This window comes from Heloderma suspectum, chromosome 2 (assembly GCF_057233095.1).
Source record: "Heloderma suspectum isolate Gila_16-S chromosome 2, 16-S_ref, whole genome shotgun sequence".
Classification (NCBI taxonomy): Eukaryota; Metazoa; Chordata; class Lepidosauria; order Squamata; family Helodermatidae; genus Heloderma; species Heloderma suspectum.
The window spans coordinates 168,196,850-168,216,066 of NC_139459.1; the positions used below are offsets into that span (position 1 = coordinate 168,196,850).

General features: G+C 45.5%; 1 long non-coding RNA gene across 1 annotated transcript; it reads right to left on the reverse strand.

The window, feature by feature from the left end:
* Nucleotides 1–478: 478 nt before the first annotated feature.
* Nucleotides 479–19,187, reverse strand: LOC146353164 (uncharacterized). The gene is made up of 3 exons (XR_014788002.1): nt 19,086–19,187; nt 16,169–16,260; nt 479–963 (listed from the first exon to the last, which is right to left on the reverse strand). It is a non-coding gene; the product is annotated as an uncharacterized LOC146353164 (long non-coding RNA).
* Between the last annotated feature and the right edge of the window lie 30 nt (nt 19,188–19,217).

Genomic DNA, 19,217 nt, shown 5'->3' on the forward strand with positions numbered 1-19,217 from the left:
TGCATGATACCAGCATGTCACATTTCCCGGGAGAGCTATTACACTTAGCGGGATCATTCCCAGGTTCACTGGGTTGTCTTTCAAATGGCATTCACAGAGAATAAATAGTGGGTGGCTCAGTCAGTAGCAAGGTCTATAGCACCTTGGACAGCTCCATCTGGTAGGCCTGTGGAGAGCGGTGACAAGATTTCCACAAAGCCCAGAGTCTCAATGAGAATCATCTCTCTTAGGTGAATCTTATTACCAGCAAAGCCCCTCCCTCTGGAAAGCCGCAAGCAAGGCTCTGGCTTAGAGGCCTGTGCTGTGGACCCACCACATAGCCTCAACGTGGGTCTGTGGCTGCCTCTGATGTGGACTTCTGGAGCAGTAGTCATCAATCTTTCCAGACCCAGCATCTCCCAAACTGCAGTGTGGGACCTGCTTCCTCCCCACCCACCCCAATCATATATTCCAATCTTCCTCCTCTTTTTTTCTTTTTAGAGTGTCCAGATGCAAAGGAGGGCAGGGGCTGTTAATAGCTTTATACAAGAGATTTTTTCCAGGTGCATCTTGTCTTGAACTGAAAAGGCTGCACTTTCCAACATATTCTCTTCTATACAACTGCTACTAAAGATAAAAGACATTTTTCCTTTGCCTCTGGTAAACTCTCCCCCTCTGTTTCCCACCCCACCCCACCCCCTCTCCTTAAAAAAAACCCAAACAAGAAGAACATAGTGGCAACGTAACTGGCACAACCTTAGATCAGGGCACAATCTACTTGTCAATCCCATCAGTGGAACTCCAATTCCTGCGGGGAGGGGGAACAAACTGGCTTGTTGTACTTTTATTTTTTACTAGAACCTTGAGGTCCTTCAGCGTGATCTAGGTACAAGAATTGGGGATGGATAGAACAGTGTATTTTCAGTCCATTACACTTTCACATGTGTTCATTCAGAAGTAAATTCTGTCTTTTTCTGCATTAATCTGCAATTAAAACACACACACATGAACAATTGCATTTATATACATGTTTAAACATGTAATTTTGAGCATATTTCCTCACAAAATTCACATTTCTGAAGTATTTTATCTGAAAATGTGCATTTTTAAATGCATTTTGAAACTCTTTTTTTGAGCCAAGAAAATCACAGAATTCAGAAAAGTGTGAAATCTGAATGATAAGGACATTTTGATCCCCACATTAGTTCAACAGGTCAGTTCATATCAGAAGTCACAAAAATCAAATTCTTCAAGCATCCCTAGCAAAGGAGTGACTCAGAGTGGCAGAACACACTCAGAGTTAAGGAACAGGGTGCCCCTGAGTATATGCTCTGCCCAGGAATTTGTTTTTGGTACTAGAACCAAGCTCCTAGTCCTTTCACACAAAAAATAGACCTCTGGTTTCTTCCCAAGCTTTCTTGATTTCAGCACCAAACTTAGGAGGAGGAAGCCTTTTTATTGTTGCCAGTGTTAAATGACTGGGAATCAGAAACCCTTGCTGATTTACTGCAAGTCACCAGGAGATCGTAATCTACCTTCTGCCTGTTCCTGCTTTAGAGGGACAAATTAACGGTCAATGAGGTGAGCTGCCAGTCCTGGGTTAGTTCATCAGGGTGTTGTTGCTTGTCATTATCCTCCTCCTCAAGGTCTATGAAGAATTCTCCCCATGACTGTTTCTGGAGCATCAGGGTGATGCAAGGAGTCTCAAACCTGGGCCTCCAGTGTCTAGCCTTTCACCCACCACACCAGGCTATCTCAGGCAGGGATGCAGCATGGGTGGCCCTCCAGAGGTTGTTGGACTGCAACTCCAGTCATCCCTCACCACTGGCTACGCTGGCTAGGGCTCATGGGAGTTGCAATCCAACAAGCTCTGGAGGGCCACACGTTCCCTGTTCCTGATATAAGTGCTGGCCTGAGTGCTATGAGCTGAAGATACCATCTGAATGTAGTCAGCTGATCTCCCAAACTAATGGAAATGCACCAGGCCCTATAAAGCCTTTCCTTCTAGGCTGGTCTGGGAATAGGAACTACTTGTCTCATTGAGTAATTAATGCAGACTCTCTATGCCCCACTCAGTCTCAGCCCTGCCTTGCACCTGCCCTCCTACAGCTCAGCTCCACTCCAGTTTTTAACTTCCAGCCTGTCCATGACTACACCTCCTGCCTCTGTTCACCTGACCTGCCTCCTGACCTCTAGCCAGTTGACAGCCATGCCTCTGGCCCATGTGGCCATCACCGGACCTTTGTGTATCCTGGTGCCGGGGCTTGGAGCCCACAAAGGAAGAGGCAAGCTATATTCTACAGACCCAGGCAAAGGAAACCAGACTGAGTCACGTCGATCAGTTTAAAGTCAATCACCTCATGGTAAGTCAGGACAGTCCAAGAGGAGGGGCTGTAGCTCAGTGGGCAGAGCACCCGCTTTGCATTCAGAAGGCCCCAGGTTCTATCCCCGGCATCTCCAGGTAGGGTTGGAAAATCTCCTTCCTGAAACCCTGGAGAGCCCTGGCTGCCAGTCAGTGTCAACAATACTGGGCTAGATGGACCAAGGGGCTGACTCGGTATAAGGCAGCTTCCTGTGTTCCTAAGGCAAGCCAGTTTTTTACTGGCTTAATCTGAGTGAGTTCAGGCCAGCAGCAATCAGGACTGTGGATAGCTCCCACTTCGCTCAGCAAGAAAAAGATATTCTAGACATGGTCTTCCAGCAGTGCCACCCTCATTGGATCTGATTGTAATTGTTAAAGGGCTGGTGGCTGTTTCTGCAGTCTTGTACTCTAGTGTGGCTGAGGGATAGAAGAAGCTGTAGAGGAGTAATCCTCAGAGCCAGAGATTAATAGGAGGGCTAAGTCCTCAGGTCAGGAAGGTATAGAGAGGGGTGCTGAAAGCTCCTCCAAAGTGAGGTGACCTGTCTGCATCTAGTACTCCTCAGGTTGATGCTGGGCCTTGGAAGCAGCAGATATGGCAATGTCAAAGTCTGTACCAGCTTGTCACCCACTAGGCCCAGGCCTGGCAGTTAAGCAATGCTGAGGGCCGATGATTCTGTGTGTGGCTCCTAAGGTAAGGGCCTTTTCAGTGGTGGCACACCAGTTGTGGAATGCCCTCCACAGACAGTCTCCCTTGGCACCTCCATTGTCACCTTTTTCACATCCTATTAGGACATTTTTATTCCACCAGGTCTTAAGTCCTTCAGTGAAAAACAAACTGTTTTATAGTTTTTAAATCTTTGCACTGCTACTGGATTTTACTTTGGTTTTATTCAGTTTTAAACTTTGAGTTATATATTATGTTTTATTGTGTTATGGTACGTTATGGTTTTAAGTTTTGTTTGGTGAACCACCCAGAGAACTTCAGCTATTGGCTGGTATAGAAATGTAATAAATAATCCTCAGAGGGCTCATTATGGAACCAGTCTAGGGTTCCTAGATTGGTTCCTCATCAAACTCTCATTTGATATAAGCCAGTTTGACTGACAGCTTGTTGGTTTAGAGCTTTCTGCAACTCCCCTATCATTCCTTTTCATCCTGTTCATTTGCAAATAAACATACATTTACAATTACACCATCATTCTCCAGTCCATGTTCCTTCAATGGAAACTGACTGTGAAGGTTGTTGTTAAAGCAAGAGAGAGTGAACCCAAATGGGGAAAAAATGCAGTTGATCAAATTGTCAAAGCAAGACAGTCCAATCTCACCTCACAGAAAGTGAGTCTTTAATCAAACGGCTTGCTGCCTAAACCAGCAATCAATAATACAATTAACCCATTACTAAGCATTGTTACAGAGGCTTCCTGGAACATATAGAGAGCCAAAGGACTGCATCTCTCTAACCCATTCCCTGTGGCTATTAATTTAAAAGTATAGCTCACTGGTATCTCCAGTAATATTGATCCCTTCTACTATTCATACCTGCAATAACTTGGTGATATTGGCTGTCAGATTCCCATATATGTGCAGGGGCAAAGAGCAGCTCCTCCATATTGAGAGGGGGCAAGTTCCTGGATCACAGAGAGCATCAGACAGGCAAGGTCCCCTGCCTGAAGACCCAGCGGGATAGTCTGGTGACCATCATCAACAATAAACTGCCCAGGCTTTTCTACATGAGGCATTTATCGTGTGCTCATCATCCCTACTCATAGTTGTTAACAGGTTCTTTAGATGACCTCATGGCCCTCCAGTTTCACTTTCAGCGAGTTTTTTTAGAGCAGGAACAATGTGGCATTTAATTGTTAAAATTAAACAAACCACTTTTTTCACTTGTGTATTTGTGCTATTCTTCTATACCACAGTGCCACCTAGAGGTTATGTAGCAGAAAAGCAAATGCTGTTTGTGTAGAGCTTAGATCGCAATCCTGCAATGAACCCAAAAGTAGATTCAGCCAATTAACAGCCTTGTGTAGAAAAGCTCTAAGGGAGCATAGCAGATCTTGGAGCTATAGAGGTGCAGTACCAACTCCGGATTTGAGGGGCCCTTAGGCAAGACTGAGTAAAAGGGTAAAGGTGTCCCCAACCAGTCGTGTCCGACTCTAGGGTGCGGTGCTCATCCCCATTTCTAAGCCGAAGAGCCAGCGCTGTCCGAAGACGCTTCCGTGGTCATGTGGCCGGCATGACTGAACACCGAGGTGCACGGAATGCTGTTACCTTTCCCGCCGAGGCGGTACCTATTTATCTACTTGCAATTTCTTGCTTTCGAGTTGCTACGTTGGCAGAAGCTGGGACTGAAGACAGGAGCTCACTCTGTCATGCAACACTCGGGTCTCGAACTGCTGACCTGCCGACCTTCCAGTCTGCAGTTCAGCGTCTTAACCACTAAGCCTAGGTCCCTATAAAACATGAGTGCTGAGCAATATGAAGTTCTCTTCATGAACATCCAAGGCTACAGGGTCCCTACCTCCCACCATAGCCTTGCTAATCTCTCTGTCTTATGAGAACATCACTACAGCAAACAAAACCGATACTTGCTGATGCATTTGGCCCTGTAGTGGTGAGGGAGTGCCTTCCATTCATCAAAGTAACTGGGCTGCAGTTTTCAAAGTTCCTAGGGTGGTCTCAAAGGAGAAGGAGCAGGGTCAGTGTCTGGCCTCCTGTGAGCAAGTGGGCCCTGGCAAGTCCTCAGTTATGTTGTCTGTTGATGCCAGACCTGAGGCAGTGGCATGGGATTGGCTCTCCAGGATCACCTGATTCTCAAGACCAAGAGGGTAGTGGGGGCTGGTGGCTCCTATGTTACTGAGAGGTGAATCCACTCCAAGTTTCAGTCAGAACCTTAAAGGAGCTGTTAGAATTCTGGTTGGTTCTAATGGAAACCTGGAGCAGATTCTCTCTCACTCACTCACACTCACACACATACACACAACATTGGAGCCACCAGCCTCCATTGCCAGAGGGTTAGGGTCTGTGGTATTAGTGTCGCAGCTTCAAGGATGCGTCTTCCACAGTAGGAGTTTACCCTCAAGTAGCCACACTTTTTTCACTCACTTTTTATGGGGTATTTATATGACATTGTCACCAAATGGGCCTCCTGTATTTCTCCCATGCTGCTTGTGTCTTTTCTCAGACAGCAAACAAAATCACATTTTAAAAGAAAGAACAGAAAAATAGCACAATCTCTGCAAATGTCATTTGCCTTAGAGCGACTCTTCTGTCTTTTTAAGAGGCATGTTTGTTTTTACCATGCAGTGACATTTTGGGAGATTGAGGCTCATGCAGCTATACCTCAACACAACTTTGCTGTTATCTTTCTGGTGAGCACCATTTTAGCCACATTTTTTAAATGGATCTTTTAATCTGCGCCTTTTCACCTATAGGTGAAAGATATATAAGGTGTTTATAACAACAACAACAACAACAACATTGTTAAAATTATATTACTCTACAACCCCTCTCCTTTTTTTTAAAAAAAAGGAGAATAAAAACAACTACCACCAACTACTGGAGACTGTAACCTGTTCACCTCATCCTTTGCTAATACCTCATCCATTGCAGTTGCCATTTTTCCTGTATATCTTTCTGTCTGAACCATCTCCAGTACATCGTGGTTCTGATCATAGCATTGTGGCCCAATCTATACTTGCCTAAAAAGGTAAAGGTGTCCCCAACCAGTCGTGTCCGACTCTAGGGTGCGGAGCTCATCCCCGTTTCTAAGCCGAAGAGCCAGCGCTGTCCGAAGACGCTTCTGTGGTCATGTGGCCGGCATGACTGAACACCAAGGCACACGGAACGCTGTTACCTTTCCTGCCGAGGCGGTACCTATTTATCTACTTGCAATTTCTTGCTTTCGAACTGCTAGGTTGGCAGAAGCTGGGACTGAAGACGGGAGCTCACTCCGTCACGCAGCACTCGGGTCTCGAACTGCTGACCTGCCGACCTTCCCGTCTGCAGTTCAGCGTCTTAACCACTAAGCCACCGCGGCCCCATACTTGCCTACCCCTGCCCTATTCCATCATGATAATAGGCATTGTAATCTATACCAGTGGCCTTCATCTTTTTCTGATCAAGGACCCACCTTTGGTACCAATATGGGATCCATAATTGTACATATCTCTCTTCCTCTCTTTGTTTTTCACTTATATTCTTCCTCCCTCCTCTCTATATGTTTTTCCTCAGTCCATCTCTCTGTGTGTGTCCTTTTAAAGACAACAACCCCCTAAAAAGCAGTAAAAAAAGCACCTACAGTGGGAGTGCCACCTCAGGGCACGGCATGACCCAACAGGGGGTCCCAAAGCACATGTTCTATATTTACAGTAGCTAGTTCCCACAATTGTAGTGCTTTGTCAATTAATGATGAGATGTTTATGCTTTTGTGGCTATACCCACTTACTTTGGAGTAAGTGGGTATAGGCAAAATAAACTCAAATAAACAACTGAACCCAGTAGGATTTACTTCCGAGTAGATATGTATAGAATTGCACTGTTTATGGATTTGTATTGGCTTCATTGTGACTTTTTATTTGTATTTTGTAACCTGCCCTGGGGAAAAAAAATATTGTCATTCCCCCGCTGGAGGAATCCTGCTCAGAGAAAGAGCTGGAGCTCTCAGAAACTGCGAACATCCCAAATTAGTCACTGTCACCAGACCAGGAGGAGCCTGGGCCCTTGGGGAAGATGGCTGCAGGCTGAGCAGCCCCCTGGCACCCAGAAGCTTCAAGCAACAGGCCAGTAGGGCTCCTCTGAGAAGGACTGCCTGCTTGCAGAGGAGGACTCCTCAAGAGAACGTGACTCCTCAGGAATAGGGTTCTGGCCAGAGAGCTCTAATGTACTACAGCTGGGCTCTGGGTGAGACTCAGCAAGCTCTGGTGTTGAAAGCCGTCAGTGTCTGCTTAGTTAGTGGTGGAATAACACTGTTCTATCAGCTCTAGTGTGTTGAATCTTGTTTTTCTGATCTTGCCTTGTGAATAATCCTCATGCTACTGAGCCTTGGACTCCTTCCTGACCCCACTTCTGGGCTGTGTAATGTATCTGACTGCCTAACTGTGTTTTGAACTTTGCCTGCTATCTTGACCACTTCTGCCTTAGTCTGAACCCCTTGGACTGAAACATGTGTGCTAGAACCTTTGCCTGCTTCATTACTTTACCTCTTGGTTAGCCCTTTCACTCAGAGTCTGCTGCAGCCAATGCAGGACAGTTATACAGACATTGGATGCAATTAATTGATTAATTTTCAGTCTGGGTCAAGTAGTGGAAACTTCTGGATAAGGGGGCCTTTCCTTCCCTCTCTTGGGTTTTCAAATGTTGGCATACCATTTTAGGATGTGGAAGAAAAGAACATATGTTGGGGAGGTGTTTACAGTCATGATTTTATTTCTTTTTGTATTTCATCAAAAACCACCTTCGCAAGCATGTGCCATATTAAATTAAACCATCAGATACAAGAGACAACCCATCTTACCCCTACCCATGGTCTTAAATCATTCAGTTGCTGTCACATTGTCACTGCATTCAGCCATTTTTTAAAGAAATACAACATGAATGTTCTGTCAAAAGGCCAAGCCTTTTCTTCAGCAGAGACAGAAAGATGTTTTCTCCATCAGACAGACCTGTTTCCTACACAGCATCTCAATTATGAGAAAAGCTAGCAAAGTTCCCATGAAAAATTGAAAAAATAAAAAAGCAGCTCAAAAGCATATTACTCCCACCCACCCTCTCAGTTTAATATTGGCTCGATAGTGAAATACTATGTGCAGCGGTTGCTAAGGATCTAATGAACAAACTGGGTTTGTCTAGGTAAAAGAGTCTGTTAATTATGCCAGGCATGGCTGCAAAATCTCCTACATAATCAGTCTGTTTCTTCCAAGCAGAGTTCACCTATGCTGCTTTGACAGCCTGACTGCTGATGCTGATGGACTGGCCCTCCTTATTCCAGGGTTTCTTTAAAAAAAAAAAAAAAGTGACAGATTTGATAGACATTATTTTGGTCTTATGCTATGTTCCAAGAGCAAAAGCAGTTAGGCGAAGATGACAGGCAGTCTGAACTTAAAACCTTACTCTTAATGCAGGCCCTGAAATCACTCCCAATACCCTCAGGTGTATCACTTTGGCAGGAACAGCTTCTTTTCTTTGGTAGAAAATACCATAGCTTTGCTAGCTTCAGTTGTGAAAAAGTGATCTACCACGCATGGCCCTGAAATACCAGAGAATATCCCCTTTTTCACTGGAATGACTCCAAGGCATAGCAAAGCGTAAAGAGTGCTCCCTCCAAATATTTCCCACTTCCCCAGCGTTCAGTTACAGTTAGGGATGGGGGAGAATTTCTCCCCGAAACTTCGGGGGGCTGAGCGCCAACGCATTCGGCCCCCCGAAATCAGCGGTGAAATTCTCCACCACCACCCCACCACCCCCCCGCCACCCCCCCGAGATGGGACTTACCTTTCACGAATGTCCCTCCCGGTGGCAAATAGCGTTGCCCTTATTTTCGCCGTAGTCTACAGGGACCAAATAAGGAACGCAAATGGCGGCTCCCTAAGGGCCGCCATTTGCGTACGCGCTTTTTTTTTTTCCCAAAGTCACCCGTGATAGGCTACATGACGATTAACGTAGCCTATCACGGCTGACTTTGCAAATCTAGCCGTGATAGGCTACGTTGATCGTTAGGTAGCCTATCACGGGGGTGGTTTTTTGTTTTTTGTTTTTTCGCGGCCGGGTAGACGGGGCGCTTCTACTCGGCCTGACTTTCACCGGTGAGGGATGGGGCGCCTCCCGCCCGGCCTGAATTTCGGCCGGGCGAGGTGGGAAGCCTCCCCCCCCTCGCATGAACTTCGGGGGGAGAAGCGAAGCACCTCCCCCCCACCGTGAAAAAAGCTGCGGGACAAGGTAAGTCCCTTTCGTACATCCCTAGTTACAGTATGTTTGCATTTCACACGCATAGCAAAATCCTTGCTCTCCTAATAATGGCCTTTGCTGCTACTTTGCTCCCCAAAGTAGTTCCCCCCCCCCCTGGAGTTGTCCCTGTCTTTTCAGAAAATGTTGCTGCGTGTCTGAATGACAGTTCTCCCACTCAAAGTTCTGGGTATAATATTTTATCTGAGGTTGCTGATCCAGAGTTGTTACTCAGATACAATACCATTTGTCTAAATATATAGGAAATTCCAGGGTGTGTTAGCCTCAAGCTGTACTGTCCCAGGCTCTGTAGATACACTGAGTTTAAGTGTGGATAGGAACATGAATACAGGAACTGGTAAGTCCTTAGTTCAAATCTCCCTTCAGCCACAAGCTCAGTAGTTGATCGTAGTGAGACACTATTGGTTCAGCCTCAGTACCTCCACCTGTAATATGAGGGTCAGAATACTGGCCTACAGTATACCTTCCCGACACTGTACCTGATAAGGTTCTCTTTTCTACATAACTGTTAAAGTTACACAAGCCCTCTCTTTCTTTGCACTGTGTGTGCGTGTTTGTGTGGGGGGATAATTTGTCTTTACTACTCTAATGCAGTACAGCAGCTTTAGGATAAGGCCAGGTTGCCCCTCATTTTCCAGCTGAGAGTCACTCTGAGTATCCAGAGCCTCTTTCCACAGCTTTTGTGAGGAATCGTGTCTTGGAACTCGGCATTCACTGCCAGATGTGTTTTGACTTCAGCAGTGGCTGCTTTACAGCATGCAAGACTTCAGTTCATTGCCTGAGGAGTACGTTCATAATGCATAGCTGCTTGACCTGCAAAGGATACTTGTTACTATTGGAGTGAAGCTCTGAAAAGTTAGCGCTTTGGGGTTAAACTTCTGAACAGAGTAAATATCTTCTGAACAGAGTAAAATCTGAAAACTTCATTAGCACTCTAACACTTCATGTGATCAGCAACGTTTTTTCCCTGTGGGCAAAGACGTTCTGAATATTCTTTTATAAACATGCTCTGCAGATGGTGAATTGAAGTCTTGCATGCTGTACAGCTGCTGACGAAGATGGAAGTTGAAACACATTTATCTGTTCTCATTGTATTAAGAGTTCTTAAGATTAAAACTGGGGACTGTTTGATTTGCAGAACCTTTGCTTGCAAGGCATTCTCACAGGATCAAGTTGATTTGTACAGACAGCCTGCAGACCATTTTCTCCAGAGCAGTAAAGCAAAGCCACCAAGTTGGATGGCTTTACAAGGGGACAAATTAATGGAGGATAAGGCTATCAATGGCTACTAGTCATATGCCGATGTACACCAGTTGCTGGGGAACATGAGCAGGAGGGTGTTATTGCTCGCAAATCCTGTATGTCGGTTTTCCCCAGGCAGCTGGTTGGCCACTATGTGAGTGCTGGACTAGCTGGACCCTAGGTCTGATCCAGCATGGCTCTTATGTTCTTAAAGCACCTTTGCAAGCAATTGTGGATCTCTGAAAAAGTAGGTTTAAAAGCATAATCCCATATATGTCTACTCAAAAGTAAGTCCCATTGAGTTTCCTGGGAGGTTTCCTTGGAATAGGATTACAGGCTAATTGGAATAAGCCCCACTCAGTTCAGTGGGACTGGCTTCTAAATAAGCATGGATTAGACTTCGTGTGCAGATCCTAGAATTTCCGAGTTTCACATATGAAGTTCTTTTCCATAGGGATATTAGGGGTATGGATTTGTGGGCAGTGGAATGGCTATATTGTATTTTTGTGGTAGAGAGACCCCCAGTGGCTACGTACAGACTTAACCACATTACTTTTTGTATAGCTGTTCAACTACCATAAAACTGACATACATTCAAGCTTCCTGATGATCCTAAAATGCAGAGAACAGCAAGTGCTGAGAGGCTTCCTCCCACCCCCCGCCACCATAGTCCTGCAGAAACTGGCCAACCCCCAAAGCTCTATCAAGTCCATAGACCGCTGACCCCACCTCTCCATCCCAGGGGAGTGTTCCAGAGAGCAGGGTTCAAATTTCACCTCAATGCTGGACTCGCTAGCTGGCCTTGGTCAATTCACTACACAGTCCCTTTCCATAAAGTGGGAATGATAGCAACCGAATTTGCAGTCTTGTTATGAAATAGTATGAGACTTCCCATGCTAATAATGTGGAGCATAAGGTAGTGTTGCTATTTTAATTTAATATTAAAATTATGAGCATTATAGAATAGTCAGTAGTCAAAGGCTGTCTTGCTAGTCTGTTGGGTCTCCGTTCAGACTAGACACAACCTGACATGAGCTCACAGTAGGACTTTGGTGCTAGTAAAAACTAGCTAAGGTTGAAACCCTGAACACACATATTGGTCTGATCCTATGTAGTTAGGCATACTGATCACCGATCATGGGGCATGTCGCTTAAGGTATCAGCCAGTTTCCTGGCTTTGTGGAGCTTGAGCCAACATGAGATAGCATTAATGGTGGCCTTAAACCTGAAGATTTGTTTATCACTGAATATATATTGTATTTACTAGTGTAAAGCCCACATCACCATGGGTGCAAGTAGTCCTGCTACTTTTCTGCCTTTTTTCCCCCTCAGCCCCCTCACCATAGAGAGGCTGAGGAATAATTCAAATGTGGCTCATGCATTCCGCCCCTCCTAAATTTGCATGTGGCACTGCCCCACCCCTTCCCTCACACACCCTGATTGGCTGCCTCCATCCCCTTCCCACTGGCAGCTATAACTGCATGGTGCCCTTGTGCCCAGGGCCCACTTTCGCACCACACTATTTGGCTGAGCAGGGCTGTCTGTCATCCCGCTGATGGAGGGACTGCCCTGCCTGTTTGGCATGGGGGAAATTAATTGCTATTAAAACTCGAGCTGTGAACTTGTGCAGAAAATTCTGAAAGTTTGAACATCTACACAGTTCAAAACTAAAATAAGCAAGATCAGTCTAGTAGATCTTGAGTAATAAGCCTTACACTACTGTATTCCTATATGAGATAACTGTGTAATACCGTTAAGCCATCTTTAGCATTTGGAATAGGATGGGGAACAAATATATTTTTAAAGTATCTCTTTATTATATTTTAACTATTATATTTTTAATCCATCCAATAACAAAAGTTCTCTGGGTGGATTACATAAAGCTAAAAGAATACAACACAGTACCAACACCACCACCCCTCAATATCAAAGACACAAAAACAGCCATAAAATCTAAAATGCCTGGGAGAAAAGGAAGGGCTGTGTCTGGTACTGAAAAGAGAACAGTGTAGGCACCAGGTGACCCTCTTTTGGTGGGAGGGCATTCTATAAACATGGCACCTCAACTGAGAAAGCCGTCTCTTGCAGCTACCCACCTAGCTTCCTTCAGCGGGGAAGGAAGGACCCAGAGAAGGGCCTCTGAAGATGCCCTAAGATGCCTTCTTCTGGGTCCTTCTGCAAAGTTAAGTCCTGTCTCACTAATGTTTGCGTCCTTTGAGAGTGACTATAAACATGTAAATGGGGGTGATCCAGGAGACACTCACCTGGTTCTCGTGTATCGAGAAGCCACCATGGGTGAATTTTCCTGGGGGGCTTCTCATTGCGGTGAATATTCAAGTTGTGGCAGGGGCGCATGGTAGCTTGTTACATGTGAACCTGGAGAGGGTGTCAACCACCTCAGCAACCCACCCTCACTGGGTTAGCACATAACAACAAGCTACAGAGCTGCAGCTGCCGTGGCTCAAATATTCAAAATGGTGACTGCCATCACAACAAAAAATTCACCCATAGTTCTCTTGTAGCTACCCACCTAGCTTCCTTCAGTGGGGAAGGAAGGACCCAGAGAAAGGCATCTTAGGGCATCTTCAGAGGCCCTTCTCTGGGTCCTTCCTTCCCCACTGAAGGAAGCTAGGTGGGTAGCTGCAAGAGACGGCTTTCTCAGTTGTGGTGCCATGTTTATAGAATGCCCTCCCACCAAAAGAGGGTCACCTGCTGCCTACACAGTTCTCTTTTCAGTACCAGACACAGCCCTTCCTTTTCTCCCAGGCATTTTAGATTTTATGGCTGTTTTTGTGTATTTGATATTGGGGAGGGGGTGGTACATATGGGAGGTGGTACATATGGGAGGAGACATTATTTTAGATACTCTGGCTTCAAGCAGTTTATTAATAAATTAGTATAAACATAAACACTCGGAGGAAGAAAGGAAAGGGCAGATCTTTTTTTCTCTAGAGGGCAGCATTCCCTTGGGAGTAACCTGTTGGAGGCTGCACACGCACTGCTGGTAGGTGGGGTTGGAGCCAGAGGTGAGTGGAATTCGTGTTATAGTAATAGTTATAGTATATGTCATGATCTCTCTCCTTCCCTCATTTCTTCCCATTTCTCTCTCTGAAGTTTGCGAACAAGCTTGTCAAGAATGACAGCCTGTTTCCCACCATGAGACCAGGCCTGGGCATCATGTCCCAGGCATCCATCTGGAATGGTGTATTATCTGCCAGCTCCTTGGCCCTGTTGCTCAAGGCCATGCTCAGTCCCTGCTAATTGGGAAAGAGATAACAGCTGGGTTCGGTGGGAAGATCCTACCTCTTCTGGACAAAGGTGGTCCCTTTGGGGGCTGAGCTGACGATTGGCTAAGGGAAATCCGCCCTGGGTTGCTAGGGCTGGCCTTAAAAGGAGGCTGAGAGAGAGACATCACGTCTCCCTTCGTCCTGGTGGGTTTGGACCTGCTGCCGGCTGGATGCTATCCTGGGAGGCCCGTACCTAGGTATGTGGAAGGATAGTTAGTTTGGTTGTTTTGCTTGGGGGTGTGGTATAAAGGCTCTCTATGTATGTTTTGGTTTCTTTGTAAGCTTTGTAGCCCTCTGTACAACCTACCACCTCGAACTCTCCCCTTCCCTCTGTCCCTTTCCCTACAATAAACAGGTATCCAACTCCAAGTTGGTGTGATTCTTTCTGCTCAAACTCAGTGCTAAATTCAGTACCTCTTGGCAGGAGAAGGTGGCTACTGGGTGTCTTCTGGGGGGCTTGAGGCCACGTCTGGGCTGTCCTACTTTGCTCCAGCACTCCTTCACAAAGCTGATTTTGACCCTTTTGGTGCTCTGGATGCCGTTTTTTTACTGACTTCGGAGAACAGCGGGGCAGCAGGGGCTGCATTCAGCCTGTAGGCCGCATGTTGCCCACCCCTGCTTTAAACTCTGGCCACTGCTGTAGGTGAATGGGAATTGAGATTCCCACTCAACTTACTTTCCCCCATCAAGGGATCTAGGAGATGATTTGTCATTGCAAGTATATAATTAACACAAGTGCAAGTAGCGCAGCCTGATCCCACCAAGTTCAAAAACTAAGATGAGAAATTCTTGATCTTCTAATAAAAATATGTAACATGTTCCTAAGATAGCCCTCCTAGAGGACTGAGTTGTAACCAATGCAATCCCAGTTTTTAAAAATGGATCAAATGGAAATTCAGGAAATTACAGCCAGTTAGCATAAAATCTGTTCCAGATAAATTGGTGGAAAGCATATAGAAGAACAAGTCCTGATGAAAAAGAATCAACATAGCTTCTGCAAAGTTAAGTCCTGTCTCACTAATGTTTGTGTCCTTTGAGAGTGACTATAAACATGTGAACAGGGGTGATCCAGGAGACACTCGCCTGGTTCTCATGTATCGAGAAGCCACCGTGGGTGAATTTTCTGGGGGGGCTTCATTGCAGTGAATATTCAAGCTGTGGCAGGGGCGCATGGTAGCTTGTTACATGTGAACCTGGCGAGGGTGTCAACCACCCCAGCAACCCACCCTCACTGGGTTAGCACATAACAACAAGCTACAGAGCTGCAGCCGCCGTGGCTCAAATATTAAAAATGGTGACTGCCGTCACAACAAAAGATTCACCCATAGTTATGTGCCAACTGGGCTGGTGTTTATTTGGACTTCCAAAGAAATCAAAAGTAAAACTGCCAAATATCATAATGCCCTTCTACAAATCTATGCTGCAACCAAACTTGGAATACCATGTAATAAGGTGTGCTGGGAAGGTCTGTCCTAGTCAGTTAGCAAATACAGCAGTTTCTCATGGCTGGTTTTACTTTGTTTACCTTGCCAATAGTGGCTACAGGTCTCTTAACATAATACACATTTTACACTCCAACTGAAAATGGGCAAGTTCCTCCACTACTACTGTGATATATGGGCAGATTGTAAGATTCTTTGGGACATTCTCCAGATGCCCAGTATAATCTGCCAATGGGAGAACATTTAGCTGGGCTTGTGTAAAAGCAACCCATAATTCCCTCTTCATTAGATGTTCAGAATAAGTGATGCCTGAACAGGTATACACATAATACTAGTGTATAAGGTGTTTGATTTACAAAGAAAAATACCTCTGCAATTACTTTACAATGAGACATCTTTCAAGCACTGCAACAAGCCTCCTTTGCCCTTCTCATAGCTCAAGCTTAGTAAATAAGGAACAGAGAAGCCCAGATTTAAAGCCATCTCACAGAGTTTCTGCCCTCAAAAGCCCGCCCCCACCTCTCCATAAGCTTCAGCCGCCAAGACTGAAACCTGTTGGAAAATAATTTTCAGCCAAAACAGCACAGCCAACCCCTGTGTCTAGCTGTCAGTCTGGAGAAGATCTAATTCTGCCCTTACTGTGACCAGCTTGGTTGATCTAGGTACTGACCTGAGTCTACATGCAAATTTATTCTGTGCCTTTTCTAAAGGATCGAGCTCATCCAAGGCCCATAAAGGGACACTGTACAATAGCTGAGGCACAATTCTACATCTATGCATTTCAAGAGTTGGTTTAAACAGGTTACCACCCTTGGTTCTATGAAATCCTAGCATCCCATTTGTAGCCCTATCTGCCGTTTGAGTTAGTTTCAGTACTTGTGAAAGCCACCGACCTGTTGGTTGAAACATTATACCCAGGTAATTAAATTTTTTCACTTGTGCGATCTGATGTCCACCAAGCAGCCATTTGTGGGGTTTAGTAGTTCTGTAAAAAACCATAATTGTTGTTTTGTCATCATTTATACTCAGATGTTCAATTTGGCAGTACTGGCTGAATCATCTTTGCGTAGGCCAATTTGTGTCTGAGAAAGTAATATTGCGTCATCCGCATATAACCAAACAGAGTATCAGCCGCTCCCCACCTTTACAAGGAAGAATTGGTCACCTTTTTTAAAAGGCTCCACAGTATTCAAATATAAACTGAAAAGCAGAGCAGGCAAAATACAGCCTTGCTCGACCTTATTAGATAATGTGCTGTCCAATCCTTACCCTCACTTTCAAAGTTGTATCTATATATAAAATTCTAATATAGTTCAGAAAGTTGACATCAATACCTAAGGACAGTAATCTGGACCACAGTCATCCACAAGGTATTGAATGAAATGCTGCCTTTAAATCAATAAAGGATACATAAACACCACTTGATTGACCTTTTTAGTTTTTTTAACTATGTGATCAAGAATGAAACCATGATCTAGGGGGGAGCGCCTGGTCTAAAGCCACCCTGTTTTGGTGCTAAGAGGTCATGAAAGTCAACCCACTCTTCCAACTTGTCAAATACATGGTGGGCATATATTTTGTACCTCCAGCAGGTTTATAATTGGCAGGATCTGTCTTAGGGCCTCTCTTATGTATTGGTATAACTGTGACTGAAGGACATTCATATGGAAAACAGCCAGACCTATCCGTGTGTGAGAACAGAGCTGCCAAAGCAGGAGCCCACCAATCCATAAAGACAGTAAAAAGGTCAGGTGGGAGATGATTCTGCCCTGGAGCCTTCCCATTTTTAATGGGGATAGACGTCTTTTTACCTCTTCCCACAGTGACTGGTGAACAGTCTGAAATTTGTGTGGGTGTAAAAGCTTCTAAGGGAGCAACCCTATGGCCACTAGTCAGCGGCTAGATGGCCGTAGGATACGTTGTTTTCCAGGAACCAACCTTCCCCTGCTCCTGCACTGCCTCGCAAGCAGCTCGGAAAGACCCCATGCTCCGCACTCGGAAGAGGAGTGTGGAGCAGCGAAAACGGGGCGTTCTGGGCCAGGGAAGGCGGAAATGCCAGTACAACACATCCAACGTGTCGTCCAGCAGCTGCTTCCCCCGCTCTGCCTTTCTGCGGCTAGACAGACGAAATCAGCTGTCTAACTGCAAATACAGGGCGGCTGAAGCATGGAGGGGATGATCCCCTCTGCACTTCTCCTGCCCCGAATTGGATAGGTGGTCGCCTCTGAATTCGGATTCAGCTGCCTATCCCAGTAGGATTGCTCCCTAAATTACTAGCAGTCAGTTGTGGCTGTTCATTGAACAGATTACCAAAGTGGATTTCCCACCTTTCCATTGATAACTGGGAATCTGAAACAGAAGGCATCCTGCCCTCCATTTTAGCCACCATTTCCCCAAAATGCATAAGGCTATCAATGACTACTAGATATGATGGCTATATATTATTACCTCCAGTATCAGAAGCAATATGCTGGGGAACTCAAATGGGCGGGTGTCCTTGTGCTTATCTCCTGCTTGTGGGCTTTCCATGGGCATCTTGTTGGCTACTATGGGAAGAGAATGTGGGACTAGATAAGCCTTTGATCTGATCCAGCAGGGCTCTTCTTATGTTCTGTGCTCAATTTTTGGGTATTCCTTCTAATTCCCCAATTATTTGAGGAAGGAGCAGATCCATTTTGATTAGTGTACTTATATGTAAATTATTGCTCTCACAAACACTGCTTCCAGGACTGACCCCAGATATTAATTGCTGCCTGAGGCGAAGAACAAGACAGCGCCCCCTCACAATCCATGCACACAAGCTGACTGGATTGGCAGTTGAATCTTCTTCAAGACTGGCAATAGTACAGCATCTTCACCACACCTAAAAGCAGCAGGCTAGTTTGGGGGGGGTGCAGGGCAGGCCACTTGGCACACAGCTCTCTCCTCCAACACCTTCCTGTTGCCTCCCGGCATCTGCTGCCTGAAGCAACTGCCTCATGCCACCTAATGGTAGGGCCGGCCCTGACTATTTCCATTAACACCTTCACACATAACCATATATCAAAGTTGTGTTTTGAGTTGCAGCGATTCTACAATAAGTGTAACCAGATCCATTTTGTGAGATTAACCATTCTATGATGTTTCACAACGGGAAGAAATGAAGTGTCATGACCAGCTTCCTAATATGTTTCCGAAGAAAATAGCTGGCTCTCCTAGAAGCATCCCTTTAGGAACTCCTGTCTCTGCCCACAAAGATTCTTTCCTCCATCAACGGGAAGTGAGCAAGCCATGTAGATATCCTATGCTTTTTCTGGGAATAAACAAAACAATTTTGCAGGTGGCAATGTTGCAGGTAGGGTATGTTTTCAAAAACATGCACTGACTTTCCACAATACTTATTCCTACTCTTATTTGTCAACAAAATAAACTAAATGCATGTAATAAATGCAGCTTTTAATTGCTCCCTTGCTTGTTTGTCCCGTTCCTATGCTCACCAGCTGAGGATGCAATCCTATAGATGTTTAAACAGAAAAACAGTCCTACAACTCCCAGCATGCCTCAGCTGGCTGGGAATAGTGGGAGATGTAGGACTTTTTTTTCTGTCTAAATATGCACAGGATTGCGTTTAACTCCACTTTCCTTTAAAACTACGCTTTCTTAAAAAAAAAAAAAAAAAAAGAAAGAAATTCCACTGTGGTTTCATCAGCCAATCAGAAAGCAGGACCAACTCTTTCCACGGGGGCGCGGGGCGGACACGTGGGGTGCATGATTGCTTCCCAACACGCAGCGAAAGGGAACCTCCAGCGCTGCTCCGTGCGATGGACCTACGTGCACTGTATTTCCGCAGCTCCCACCTTGCGCGCGGAAGAGTCTCTCTTGGAAGCGGGAGCCTGAAGTGACGGCTCCGTAGAACTCTTCACCTTTGCGTGCGTCTTTCCTTCGGGTAGCGTCGCAGTGATA